Source organism: Piliocolobus tephrosceles, chromosome 10 (assembly GCF_002776525.5).
Source record: "Piliocolobus tephrosceles isolate RC106 chromosome 10, ASM277652v3, whole genome shotgun sequence".
Lineage (NCBI taxonomy): Eukaryota > Metazoa > Chordata > Mammalia > Primates > Cercopithecidae > Piliocolobus > Piliocolobus tephrosceles.
The window spans coordinates 27450569-27462043 of record NC_045443.1 but is presented as its reverse complement, the minus strand read 5'-3'; the positions used below and the strand labels follow the sequence as shown (position 1 = coordinate 27462043).

Sequence of the window (11475 nt, the reverse complement as noted above, 5' to 3'; positions counted from 1 at the left end):
TTTGGGAGGCCGAGACGGGCGGATCACGAGGTCAGGAGATCGAGACCCTCCTGGCTAACATGGTGAAACCCCGTCTCTACTAAAAATACAAAAAATTAGCCGGGCGAGGTGGTGGGCGCCTGTGGTCCCAGCCACTCGGGAGGCTGAGGCAGGAGAATGGCGTGAACCCAGGAGGCAGAGGTTGCGGTGAGCTGAGATCCAGCCACTGCACTCTAGCCTGGGCGACAGAGCAAGACTCCGTCTCAAAAAAAAAAAAAAAAAAAAACAGAGTAGTAGGCAGGGGCCACATCTTGCAGGGACTTGTAGGCCATGATAAGGACTTTGGATTTTTATTAAGAGTCATGGTAAGCCATGGGAGAGGGTTAAATGGTGAAGTGACATTATTTAATTCATATTATAGAGGCATTGTAAGAGAAAGAAAGTAGAAACAGTTTTTAGGTAGCAATACTCCAGATGCCAGATGATGGTGCTTGAGGCTGGGTGGTGTCAGTATTTGTCCTGAGCAACAGCTGGCAAGCATGGTGACACCATTCGTTGAGATGAGAATCATCCAGGAAGGAGCTGTTGGGCTGGGGGTATTCAAAAGTTTGGTCTTGGACATGTTAATTCTGAAACATAAATTAGATGTCCAAACCCAGTAGGCAGTAGCAATGAGATTTACAGCAGTAGACCATTCATCAAAATAATGCCTGCAGCAAGCATTTGCCAAGATGAGTTTGAGGGTCTGTATGGGGAGCATTGTAGGACACTGACAAGGACCTATGGGTAATGGCAAGTACTATGGATGTTAAGGCATTGGCTCCCTTCTGGAGGACTGAAGGAGCAAGGAAGTTGCATGGCTCAGAGACCCTTCTGGAGTGGTGTGAAGCTGCATTTGGGGAGGTGGGCGAAAGGGGTTTCTCAGCTGGGTCCAATAGCTCCAGTGTCTCACTTGGGATTTTGCTCTACTTATAGCTTCTGAGGCTGAGGGTTGGGGGATGAGGCAAAGATCAATCACTTAATATTTCTGAACCTTCTGCTTTTATCTATTAAGGAAAACAGACTATTCATAGTAATAAAAGCTAATCATCATTGAATATTTTTCTATATATTGTATACCGTACTAATTGCTTTATAAGCACTGCCTCATTTTATCTTTACAATATGCTGGGAGACAGATGTCAGTTTATAGATGAGGAAACAGATTTAGTGAGAACAAATAACTTTCCCTGGGTCACATAGCTTGTCTTTATTTATTTATTTATTTTTATTTTTGAGACGGAGTCTTGCTCTGTCACCCAGGCTGGAGTGTAGTGGCATGATCTCAACTCACTGCAACCTCTGCCTCCCAGGTGCAAGTGATTCTCCTGACTCAGTCTCCCGAGTAGCGAGGACTACAGGCATGCCACAACTCCCGGCTCATTTTTAGTAGAGACGGGGTTTCGCTATTTTGGCAGGCTGGTCTCGAACTCCTGATCTCAGGTGATCCACCACCTCGGCCTCCCAAAGTGCTGGGATTACAGGCTTGAGTCACCATGTCCAGCCACATAGCTTTTAAGTGGTTAAGAGACAGGGACTAGAATTGAAATCCAGATAGTCTGACTCTAGAGACTGCAAAAATGTTCTGCTTCCAGCTCTCATGTACTATTCCTCTAGGATAAAAATCACACCTCACATATGTGTTAACATACGTCAGAGCCCTCTGCAGGAACACTGGCATGATTAATTTAGGTGCCTTAAGGCAACAGTAGCTGGCCAGCATCAAATGCCTTGTTACAATAAATAGTGGCTCCCAGCCTCACTATGGACATTCAGACATCCATATCCTAAACTCTGTAACCTGTCACTGTTACATTTATGGCAAAAGGGATTTTGCAAATGTAGTTCCAAAAATGTTGGGGATCTTGAAATGCGGAGATTATCCTGGATTAGCAAAGTGGGCCTGATGTAATCACAAGGGTTCTTCTAAGAGGGAAGGTGATGTGAAGATGGAAGTAGAGAGAGACTGAGATTTTAAGATAATGCTACATTGCTGCTTTTGAAGACAGAGGAAAGGATCATAAGCCAAAAAGTGCAAGGAAAACAGCTCTAGAAGTTGGAAAAGGCAGGGAAACATATTCCCCTAGAGTCTCCATAAGGAAGCACCCTGCCAACACCTTGACTTTACCCAGGGAAACCAATTGTAGACTTCTGGCTTTTGGAATTACAAAAGAATAAATTTGTGTGACTTTAAGTTGCCAAGTTTGTGATAATTTATTACAGCCGCAATCAGAAACTATTAATAATATGAATGGAGTGGGGTGGCAGGCATGGCAGCTACTGGATGAGGATGTCAGGGAGAGCTAGAACTAGTGTGGTGATGAAAGCCCCTGGACATATTCAAGGAGAGGATGGTCCGAGAAAAGGCTAAGAAGTAGCCTCAAGCTGTCGAGCTGAGGATGGCTGCAATTTCTAACACATCCCACAGAAGCCTGGGCTTCTGGAAAGGTCAGGACCACTATTTAAAGGATTGTTGAGTGGAAGGAGCCTCTGCTGGTCTGACCAGGCTTTCTTCAAGGTGCAGGACTGATGAGACCATGCATCCACTTGGTGAGATGGGGACCCAGGTGCTTTGCTGGTGAAGCAGTGGCACCTTGGCTCAGCACACAGCACAGTGTTTTATACATAATGGGCCCCCCCTTAAGGTTTGTCCCTTGTTTTCTCCTGGACAGCGTGACTCAGAAGTAGGAAACACATACACATATCCACCCCCACACATACACATCTCAGAGGTGAGACAAACATTTTCTCATTCTAGATTTTTAAATAAGCCCTAAAAATAAAAGCTCTGAAAAAAATTCTACCCAAATTTACAGGATTAAAGAGAAGAATCAGATGTAGGGCGTGGCTTTTCTCTAAGGAAATTCGTGTCATTTATCACAGATACTCAGGTCCATGAGCACTCCACCCACAGCAGTGGGAAATGTCAACATTAGCAAGGAGAAGTTACCACTGTACCTGATTTGTCATGGCCTCTGGGGTAAAACTGCAAACATATGCTGTATTAATTAGTTTTAATCAACCATTGTGTAAGGAATTGAAATACCAATGCACTATCATTTTTAAACAGGACAGTCTGAATTTCCTAATGCTGGCCTCTGGAAAGACTACTTGCCAACACACTGGGAGTATTTCTTGATTTGCTCCCAAGGAAAGCATTATTCACAGAAAGACATTCTAGCGTTTCAGAGCTCTGGAGCCCTTAGTTTCAGATACTCTTGGTTTGAGTGACATTGAGTCACAACTTAATGGTTTTTGGCCTATAGTCAGTGAGATTTATGAATCGGACTCCAGGTACAATGCCATTTCTATTATTAACTTGTTTTTAGTGATTATAAATACAGTGCAAGAGCCCGTGGTCTGCAGTGCCACAAGGGCCATCTCAAATGCTAAGGTTCTCACAGTGGTGGTCACATGAGCATTTCCTTTACAGTGTCCAGGTCATACTCCTGCTGCAGCTGTGGTTGGTGGTGACAGAGGCAGTGATATGAGGCTGCTGCTACAATAGCAGAGAGTTTCCAGCCCCAACCAAGATTAGAGGTGCAGGCAGGCAACCCCAGCATCAATTGGTATAACTCATTTCATAAAGCTATGAAAAGGAAGTCAATCTGGGAGAGAGGTAGACTCTAGCAAAATGTATGTGTTACATTTTCCCCTCACCTGATGAACTCCTACTCACGCTTCAAGGCTCAATTCAGATGCCTTACGGAGACATCATGAGATTGCATGACAAAGCTTAGCAGAGTTAGGGGAAGGGCTTCTTCCATGCCTTGACTTAGAATAGAGATGGTTCTGGGGCAACACAGACTGACGGAAACACAGTAGCACCTGCAGGGATTAAAAAAAATTACAATGTATGTCACTGTAGAAAACATAAGAAAGTAGAAAGGTGTACAATAAAAAAATCCAAATCACCGATAGTAGAACCACATGCATATAGAACTATTAGCATGGCTAATAAACTGGCTAGCCATATGTAGAAAGCTGAAACTGAATCCCTTCCTTACACCTTATATGAAAATTAATTCAGATGGATTAGAGACTTAAATGTTAGACCTAAAACTATAAAAATCCTAGAAGAAAACCTAGGCAATACCATTCAGGACATAGGCATGGGCAAGGACTTCATGTCTAAAACACCAAAAGCAATGGCAACAAAAGCCAAAATTGACAAATGGGATCTAATTAAACTAAAGAGCTTCTGCACAGCAAAAGAAACTACCATCAGAGTGAACACGCAACCTACAGAATGGGAGAAAATTTTTGCAATCTACTCATCTGACAAAGGGCTAATATCCAGAACCTACAAAGAACTCAAACAAATTTATAAGAAAAAAACAAACAACCCCATCAAAAAGTGGGCAAAGGATATGAACAGACACTTCTCAAAAGAAGACATTTATGCAGCCCACAGACACATGAAAAAGTGCTCATCATCACTGACCATCAGAGAAATGCAATCAAAACCACAATGAGATACCATCTCATACCAGTTAGAATGGCAATCATTAAAAAGTCAGGAAACAACAGGTGCTGGAGAGGATGTGGAGAAATAGGAACACTTTTACACTGTTAGTGGGACTGTAAAGTAGTTCAACCATTGTGGAAGACAGTGTGGCGATTCCTCAAGGATCTAGAACTAGAAATACCAATTGACCTAGCCATCCCATTACTGGGCATATACCCAAAGGATTATAAATCATGCTGCTATAAAGACACATGCACACATATGTTTATTGTGGCACTATTCACAATAGCAAAGACTTGGAACCAACCCAAATGTCCATCAATGACAGACTGGATTAAGAAAATGTGGCACATATACACCATGGAATACTACGCAGCCATAAAAAAGGATGAGTTCATGTCCTTTGCAGGAACATGGATGCAGCTGGAAACCATCATTCTCAGCAAACTATCTCAAGAACAGAAAACCAAACACTGCATGTTCTCACTCATAGGTGGGAATTGAACAATGAGAACACTTGGACACAGGAAGGGGAACATCTCACACTAGGGCCTGTTGTGGGGTGGGGGCAGGGGAGAGGGATAGCTTTAGGAGATATACCTAATGTAAATGACGAGTTAATGGGTGCAGCACATCAACATGGCACTTGTATACCTATGTAACAAACCTGCACGTAGTGTGCATGTACCCTAGAACATAAAGTATAATAAAAAAAAAAAAAAAAAGAAAAAAAAAAAGTGGGTCCTCCCTCTTCCAGGGAGGAATACACAAATAGTGTATTTCTGTTGGCTAAAATCAGAGATCTTTGTGACTTTTCTTTCTTTGTTCATCGTATTGCTTTCTTCCACTTAGCTTCTTCATACTTCCATATTTCCTTCTTCAATTTTTGATAATATGTCTGGGTGATTAGTTAAGATGATTTCTCATTAGAAAATGCTGTGGGAAAATACACATATATACATATATTTTATGTGTGTGGTTTCCCAGTTTTCAGCAGTACAATAACCATTTTTAACTAGGAAGACATACTTTTTTCAAAGACTTGTCCAAAAACATACCAGGTTGCTGTTTGGTGCAATAAGCAGGTATTTATTAGAGAGAAGTATAAAGGCATATGATAGGCCATGTGCCTCTGACTACTCTATCTGATTCAGGTCAGGTGGAGGTTGGCTGTGTTTTCTAACTCAATAAATAGACTTTTAATAAAAGGTAATCTAGCCAGGTGCAGTGGCTGACACCTGTAATTCCAGAACTTTGGGAGACCAAGCCAGGAGTTTGAGACCAGCCTGGGTCACATAGCAAGCCTTTGTCTCCACAAAAAATTTTAAAAATTAGCTGGGCATGGGGGTGTGTGCCTGTAGTCCCAGCTACTTGGGAGGCTGAATCAGGAGGATTGCTTGAGCCCAGGAGTTCAAGTCTGTAGTGAGCTATGATTGAGCGACTGCATTTTACCCTATACAACAGAGCGAGACCCTGACTCTTAAAAAAAAAAAAAAGAAAGGTTATCTGCCTAATGGATTCATCCATACCAAAGCCAAGGGTGCCAACCATATTATTTCTGTCTTTTGGAATCATTCCAAGATATACAGCTCTAAGAGAGGATATTTCATGCTGTAAGACCTTAGTAGCATAAAACATTCCCCCGTCCAGAATTGTTTTGAAAATTCTGACACCCCCCCAAAAAAAAGTACTGGACAATAATACATTCAACATCGCATTAGGTCTGAATATGAATAATTCATTTTAATTACCTGCGAATATTTAGTACAGCATTACACAATGTTCACATGCCTTCTATTTTAGGAACAATAAGACTTTGAACTAAGCATGCTTTTGCCTTAAATCCAAGATAGGATAAATTTGGACATATGTCTGTGGGACTACTCCTCACTCCTAGAAAGAAGGAGATTCTTCAGAATCAGCTGTACTCATGTGTTTGTTGTAAGCCATCTCTGAGCTGTTTTTATTCACAATACTTCTGACACCGAACATGGGGTTTTCACTCACACCAACCATTCTCTAACTCTTCGAATACCAACTAGGTGTTCTACAATTCAGTTCAATTCTGACAGCATCTACCCAGAGTGAGTGCAGACCCCACCACTTAAGGGCTTGGTCCTACAAGACTGCTTCCACTTCAGACACCAATTGCCAGTTTGGGCCATCCATACTCCTGAGCAACTGGTTATAAAGTAGGGGGATTCCTTCAACCCTCTCCTCAGATTCACAGACGTCAAGACAGTCCTTTACTTACTATTCCCAATTTCTTACAAAGGATACAACTCAGGAACAGCCGAATGGAAGAGATACATAGGGCAATGTACGGTGGGCTGGGGATGGGGGAGGAGTTTCTAAGCCCTCTTTGGGTCCCCACCCTCCTACCAGCACTTCGATGTGTTCACCAACCCAGAAGCTCTCCAAATCCCATTGTCTAGGGATTTTTTTTTGTTTTTGTTTTGAGATGGAGTCTTGCTCTGTCGCCCAGACTGGAGTGCAGTGGCACGCTCTCGGCTCACTGCAACCTCCGGCTCCAGGGTTCAAGCGATTCTCCTGCCTCGACTTTCCCAGTAGCTGGGACTACAGGCGTGCGCCACTACGCCCTGCTAATTTTTTTATTTTTAGTAGAGACAGGGTTTCACCACGTTGGTTGGCCAGGATGGTCTCTATCTCTTCACCTCCTGATCCGCCCGCCTTGGCCTCTCAAGGTGCTGGGATTACAGGCTTGAGCCACCGCACCCGGCCTGTTTAGATTTTTTTTTTATGGAGACTTCATTACGTAGGCATGATTGATTAAATCATTGGTGATTAGTGAATGAACTCAATCTCCAGCCCCTTTCCCCTCATTGGAGGTTAGGGGTAGTGGGAAGGCTGAAAACTCCAGCCCTCTTATCACATGATTGGCTCCTCTGGCAACCAGCCCCTATCTTGAAGCTATCTAGAGGCCCACCAGAAACCACCTTATTAGTATAAATTTAGGTATGGTTGAAAAGCACTTGTAATGAGTAACAAAAGATGCTTTTTATCATCCCTATTGCTCAGGAAATTCCGGGAATTTTGGAAGCTATATCAAGAACTGGGAACTGGCAAGGCATGATGGCTCACGCCTGTTATCCTAGCACTTTGGGAGGCCAAGGTGGGTGGACCAGAATTTCAAGACTAGCCTGGGCCACATAGCGAAACCCCGTCTCTACAAAACATGTAAAAATTAGCCAGACATGGTGGTCCATGCCTGTGGTTCCCGCTACTCAGGAGTGTGAGCTGGGAGGATCACCTGAGCCTGGGGAAGCTTAAGCTGCAGTGAGCTGTAGTGACACCACTGCATTCCAGCCTGGAGGGCACCTGTCTCTGAACAAAAAACAAACAACAACAACAACAAAAAATAGAACTAGAACAAAGACCAAATACATGTTTCTTTTTACCATACCATCTTTCTGAGCTTTCCTTCTATAGCCCACGAACGTAAACAAACACTCCACACCCTCATAACTGTCTCTTCCTTCAGGGAGAGATACAAAACTTATTTCTTGGGTGAAGATCTCCACTTTAAGTTGGGGACTCCACTTTAAGTTGGGACATTACTGTGTCCTTGGGAATATTAACTCATTCATTCATTCAGACAGTCAGTACATTTTTTTTTGAGGCATAGTTTTAGGTATCGTTCTGAGTGCTTCAGGTTTAGCCATGAATCAAAAAGATAAAGTCTGTTCTCATGGAGTGTAATTTAGTGGGAGTAATCCAGTCAATGAAAAAATGAGTAAACAAAATAATATCAGATACTGCTATGAAGAAAATATAACTCAGTGATATGCTAGAGATTGTCTGGAAGACTACTTTAGATTCTGTGCCAAGCGAAGGCTCTCTGGCAGGAGGTCTATAAAGGTAAGCCACCCTTCCCATCCCAGCCTGGTCTGACAAGGAGGGGTTGAGAAAAACAAGCAGAACTTCTCTATGTAATATGCAAAAAGCATTTTTCAATGCTTGTGGGGATGGGAAATAATCTTAGGGAGATTCTTTTGTTGTGAACTGATTTCTTTTTCTTAGAATCACTATAGTTCAAAATTCCAGAAAAATTATGATCTAATGCGATCTTATAAGAACCCATCTCCAGCTCTTCTTAAATTTTGAATTTTCCTTCAGACATTGTTTCTGTTGTGTAATGCTCCTATCTTCTTTCCTTTTTTTGCCTTCTCCTCTGATATCCCATTAGAAATACAGAGTCATTTACTATTGAGTCTGGTCAACCACATGCATTTTGAAATATTTACTTCCCAATAAAATTTAGATAAGTAATTTACATCTAAAAAGAGCTTCTACCACTGAGTGCCCTTGGTCATCACTCGTAAACATAACTGATATGACTTGGCTCCCTTTTATTTATTTATTTATTTTTATTTTTATTTTATTTTATTTTTTTTGAGACAGTCTCACTCTGTCTCTCAGGCTAGAGTGTAGTGGTGAGATCTCAGCTCACTGCAACCTCTGCCTCCCAGGTTCAAGTGATTTTCCTGCTTCAGCCTCCTGAGTAGCTGGGATTACCACGCCCGGCTAAATTTTTTTTTGTATTTTTAGTAGAGACAGGGTTTCACCATATTGGCCAGGCCAGTTTTGAACTTCTGATCTCAAGTGCTCTGCCCACGTTGGCCTCCCAAAGTGTTGGGTTGTGGGTGTGAGCACCCAGCCAGTTCACTTTTCTTTTGCATTAATAGGCACCGTGATATTTTGAAGAGGGCACAGAGTGGTGAAAGACCACGGGCTTTGGGGTCAGGTCTACCTTTGAATCCCTGCTCTTCCATTTGCTGACTGAGTGAATGTAATCAAGTTACTCAATCTTTTCTGGCTGGAAATCATAGCTACATTTTAGGGCTGTAGAACCACAGATATTCAATGAAAATTGTCTGGCAAACACTAGGCACTTAATTCAAAGAAGTTATTACTATTATTCTAGTTAATGTTCAGTTATCTATATAAACTCTTGGATTCTATATATGGTTTTTCTGACATTTCCACTTTTGCCTTTTAAAATCTGCTATGAATGTACTTGTAAATATAAACTTTGTGTCTTCCAAATGCAAAGGAGAAAAAAAAAACCAATTAAGATTACATTGAATAGAAGTAAGTGTGCTGGAATTAGAGCTATGTGATATTAAACAGATTAATTTCCATGGGCTATTGATGCAGTCATAAGCCTAAAATAATTTGGCAGAGCTAAACCAGACTAGCAAAAACAGACTTCTGAACTGGCACATAGCACAAAAGGTAGTTCTCCTTCTGCCCAAATATAGATGTTGACTCATGCAGGCTGGGTTAAACATCTGAGGAACAAAGTGATATCACCCAAGGAGGCAGGATGACATCATTCTGCAAATGTTTCTTGTCTGTCTGGTTTTGGGGATTAGACCTTTTTAGCTCCTATTTCTCATAATTTCCATTGGTTGCTCTTAAATACTACCCTCCTTAAGAGACGCAACATCAACTCCTGCCTATCTTTAAATTTCCTGTGCATTGTAAGTATTATTTTTCCTTGTCTGACATGGTATTTGGTTTCTACCTTACTCATTCTATTGAAAGTGGTCTCAAAGGAACCACTGAAAATGGTCTAGTTGTTCAACCCGATAGCTTTCTTTTTTGTTTTCCTCTGGATCTGTGTACGATGGTTGACACTGCTGATCGATTCCTTTTCCTTATCACCCTTTTTCTTTGCTTTCTCATGCTTGTCTCAGGATTCCTTTAATTTCAAAAGTCAGTTCTTAGGAGCCTCTTCATATGTCTCTCTTCCACAACCCACCACGAGATGTTCTCCAGAGTTACAATTCAAGACCTTTTCCTTGTTCACAGGCTCTCCCTGCCAGCACATCATCCTGTGTCCCCACTCTTAGGCACCTTCCCCCTAACTTAAGCTGTTCAGGTCACTGAACCTGCCCCAACTAAGAACTTTCAATTTTCTCCATTATTTTCACAATAAAGCTCAGGCAATCTTAGAAGACCATTAAATGCTTTATAACTGGGTCTTAGCAAATCTTTTGAACTTCATCCTGACCACTGAGGTTCTCTGCTCCTGCTCACGCTGTTTATTTATCTCTCTCCTTTCTGTTTTCTACAAAAATCTTGGAAATCCTCCAAGATCCAATTCCAATGTCACTTCTGCAAAAATTCCCTTAGCACCTTCCTCCCTGCTCCCCTGATGGAATTAGTGCCTTCGTCACGGTTCCCATATGATTTTTTTTTTTTACTAGTGTAGCATTTCCCACATTTTATTACTGTCTGGTCTGGGCTTATTTGTTTGTTCCCTTAAATGGTGATTTCCTGAGAGAAGTGACATTACCTTTTTTGTCTTATTATTATTCATGCTACTCATCACAGTACCTTGAAGATAATTGTGTCCTCAAGAAACATTTCTTGATTTGAATTGAACTTATTTTTCAAAGATCAGTCTTCTAATCAGGTGCAGTTGCACTGCTACTTAAAACAAGAGAGAGAGAGAGAGAGACAGAGAGAGAGAGAGAGACAAAGAGAATATCTGTCATCAGTTCATCGTATCTTAGCTGTATTTAGGCTTTCATACCAAAGCTCTTTTCTACTGTCTATACATAATTAAACTGTGGGCAAAAGAAAGGTGTTCCATGCTATGTATAATCAACTCCATGGTCAGCTAAATTTCAACGCAGAATCATCAGAAAGAATCAGAATGTCTAACCTACTATATGCGAATAAAGGGTCTACTTAATTAAGTTGGATAAGCTCTTCCACGACACCAGTGTATCATTTAGGACATTTCTTCTCCTAGAAGATTAAATAGGGCCTGGATATATGTTATAATATGTGCACACAAGCTCTAATTTTGTTCAGCAAAATAAATGGTTACTTAAAACTAAGCCTGGATAGACTCAATTGTATCATGTAACTAAGCCAGACAGAAAAAAAAGCCTTATTCTAGTGGTTGTGAAGTGCACTGTTTTTCTCCTTTCAGTCACTCTATTTAGCCAAGAACT

General features: G+C 41.5%; 1 pseudogene; it reads right to left on the bottom strand.

Moving 5' to 3' along the window:
* Nucleotides 1-11475, bottom strand: part of LOC111540655 — a 100368-nt pseudogene that overhangs the window by 18264 nt on the left and 70629 nt on the right.